Genomic DNA, 3,913 nt, shown 5'->3' with positions numbered 1-3,913 from the left:
GCCAATGTGATATATTTACACTACGGAATACTACTCAGCTATTAAAAACAAGGAATTCCCAAAATTTGTGGACGAATGAATTGAACTAGAAATGATCATAATGAGTGAGTTCACCCAGAAGCAGAAAGAGTCAAATGGTATATACTCACTTATATCTAGACACTAGCCCAAGGGGCATGTCCCATGAAAGTCTTCACTTACCAAGAAAGTGGGACAGAGGGGAGGACATCCTATTGGGACTTTAGGTGAGAGAAGCATAAGAGAATGGGGAAATAGAAGAAGCTAGACGGTCCTAGAAATATACAAGAAGAACATTATGACAGGTGGATCTGAGGCCAGGGCTCCTGCTCAAACTATGACACCCAAGGACAATACTGGAAGTAAACTTCAAACCCTTACCCAGATCTAGCTGATGGACAGGACATTCTCCACCGTTGAGTGGAGAGTAGGGTTGGACTTTCACACGAACTCTGGTGCCCCATATTTGACCACATCCCTTGGATGGGGAGGTGTGGTGGCACTCAGAGGAAGGATAGCAGGCTACCAAGAAAAGACTTGATACCCTATGAGCATATACAAGGGGTGGAGGTCCCCCTCAGTCACAGTCATAGCGGAGAGGAGTGGGGGAAATGGGAGGGAAAGAGGAATGGGAGGATACAAGGGATGGGCTAACAATTGAGATGTAATATGAATAAATTAATAAAATATTAAAAAAGAAACTAGTCCCTAACTTTTATCTTGTTTAAAAAATTTCAAAATGGACCCAAGACTTGACATTGAAAATGATAAAGAAAGATATAGGGTTACATGTTAAGATATGGGTATAGGCAAGGACTTTCTGAAAAGGCTTTCTTAGCTCAAGAAATAAGATCAGTAACCAACCAATGGAATTGCATGAAATTGAAAAGCTACTGCATAGCAAAGGAAGCAGTTACCACAGTGAAGAGACAGTAATGCATCTGGAAGGTTAGTGTGTAGAATCTGTAAACAATAGTGCACATTAAACACCCAATCGATGAATGAGCAAATGACTGAAACAGTTCTCAAAAGAGGAAATACACCAAAAAATAAATGGAAAAAACAAACAAACAAACAAACAAAAAAAAACCCCAATAAATAAATGGAAAAAAAAAAAAAAGGTCTAACTTCTCTAGCCACAAGGGAAGTACAAATTAAAGCTCTATTTGAGATTCTGTTTCCATCTTAGCTATTACCAAGAAAACAAACAAGGATCGGACATGGTGGCACACACCTGCCATCTCAGCCCTTTGGGAGTACAGACTCCCAAAGATCAGAAGCTTACTGAGGAGAACTTAGGGTATGTGAAACCCTATTTAAAAACCCTTTTCCTGCCCAACCCCTAAATGGAAACAAAAAATAACAACAAATGCTTAGTGAGTGTGTGGAGAAAGAGAAAACTGTCAACATTACTGGTGGAAATGTAAATTGGTGCAGCCACTTTGGAAATTGGCACGGAAGTCCCCTCAAAATCTGAAAACGCAGCTACAATTGGATTCAGTCTTGACAATTCCTGTGAGTATTCTAAGTCAGCAAACAACAGAGATCCCTGAGCAGGCCTGTTTGTTGGGGCACTATTTGCAACAGCCAGGTAGCAGAATCACTGTGTGCCAGTATCATAGAGGAATAGATAAAAAAATCTGGTCTGTACATAATGGAGTTTTATCCAACCAAACTGAAGAATGAAATCATATCATTTGCTGGAAAATAGATGACAGTAGAAATCATCCTGTTGAGCAAAATTAACCAGAGTAACAGCACAGATATTTCATGTTTTCTTTCATATGCAAAATTGAAATTCATATGTATGTATAAATAAGTATAAATATTTATGACTAGTGGACTATGGGGAAGAAAGAGAAAGTATTAAGGAGAAGTGAGCAGGATATGAGAGGGTAATGGGTAGAGAAAGACAAAACATGTTGTAACATAACATATTCAAAATTTATATTCAACTACAGACACAAACCCACATGCCCCACCCCCACACACCATGAAACAAAAGGGACCTATTGCGGGTCAGGGAGGGGAACCAGTCAGGAGGGAGAAATTGCATGCCAAATACTGCAGGGCAAATCTAAGAAAACAGAATGACACATATGTATGAAAGTCTGAAACCAATTTTTGTATAACAGCTAAAAAATTAATAAAAAGCTGAAGAAAATGAACTCATGTTTTAGAGAATAGGACCTAGCCTTTTATAGAGGGTAATAAACTTATTTTATAAATTCATGGAACCGTTAAACCTATTTTATAAGAATTCAGCTGAAAATTTACAGGGTTAGCACTGCAATCATTTTAGGTTCATTTACAATTTCTGGAAAGGCTCATTTGGCGGTCACAGCCCTGGGTCTGTCATGTGAGTAGTGAGACACTGGCTGCCAGGGTCTGAACAGCTCAGGGCCGACTGAATGGGTCTTGTCCAAGTCTGTAATCCTACAACTCTGCAAGGTTCTCTTTGGGTGGGATAGTTGACTTTTTTCACAGCATGATGGCCTTACAGTGATTCAGAGGGTTTTTGTGGTGCCTTCGACAGCATCCAGAAGATGCATGGATTTGTATGCCCTGCTTTGAAAGTAAGACCAACTTCATAATTTGTGGGCCCAATGCAAAATGAAAACACTAGTCCCTCCCTAAAGATTTTTCAATGCTGGGAGACTGCAAAGACATTAAACCAAGAACATTAAACCAAGAAAAGGCCCATGTGAGCACAAGGCCTTCCATAACTTTTTGGGTCTTAAACTCTAGGGAAAATCACATAGTGGCATTTTTCCCTTATATGTGTCAACTAATCACTAAAGAAAGCCTGGACTCAGGGAAAGGGAGGATATAGGACCACCTTTTGGTGAAAAGATTATCAGTGAATTTTTCAGATGTATATTAAAGTTCTCGTGTCTGCATTTGTGTGCATCTCTGTCTCTTAGATTCTCTTGATCTATCTTAGGTTTCATGCAAGTTTGTCTATTGTGTGATTATCATTTTTGTCACGTTAGAATCATTAGTCTTATTTGCAGGTTTTAAACTTAGTTTTTACTTGAGGTTAAACTCGGATCTTAATAACGTGCCTTTAACACGTCTACAAGCATGACTTTCAAATTCATTGATGGAAGGCTTCCTATTTAACCTGGAACGGGCTGGTCAGGGCTTTTTCTTTCTCTGAGCTCCGTTCTATGACCAGCTGCGCCTGCACCATGTCCTTTTGTGTTCAGCATCTGCCAGGGGAGAGGGAGGAGACGAATTCATTAAAGTTCTCAAAGAGAAAAAAATTCTCGATTGGGGCTCAATGTGAATAGAGAGAAAAAGGCTCTTTCCCCCACCTCCACCACTTTGGACACATGTGCAAACAGTGCCCTCTACTTGGGCACCCTGAAAAATCTTTGCATCTGAAGCTAAGGCTCTTCCAGCAAATCCTCATATGCCATTTACTCTTCACTACAATTTTCCAAAAGTTTTCATTATGCAGGCTACTGAATCTCTACTTTATTACAAATTATATAGTAACTATATTGTTTATGTCTGTCTCTTTTACATTTATATGGGACTTGTGGCTACATAGTCCCCAATTGTAAACTCACAAGAGAACCTATATTATACTTGTCCTTATTGATAGTTAAAAAAAATTCTAGAAGTTCAAAACCATCAGTATGTTCCTCAAGATCACAAATCTTTAAATAGATGGACCTAACACCACAGATTTACTGTATAGTGGACTGTACCATGTTCTTCCTGACTGAATTTCAGGAGAAAATGTTCCCTTATCCATGTTGATGCTGAGGCTCAGTCGAGTGGCAACTGTAAATCACAGCCTTTCTGCCCAAACATTTTAAGACTTGTTTGAAAACAGCCCACACCCTGTGGAACTCTGATGAATAAGGGAGAAGTCTGACTGCTCTGG

The sequence above is a fragment of the Acomys russatus genome, chromosome 21 (genome assembly GCF_903995435.1).
Source record: "Acomys russatus chromosome 21, mAcoRus1.1, whole genome shotgun sequence".
NCBI lineage: Eukaryota > Metazoa > Chordata > Mammalia > Rodentia > Muridae > Acomys > Acomys russatus.
The sequence above is the reverse complement of the archived record's forward strand: the minus strand, read 5'-3'. Positions refer to the sequence as shown.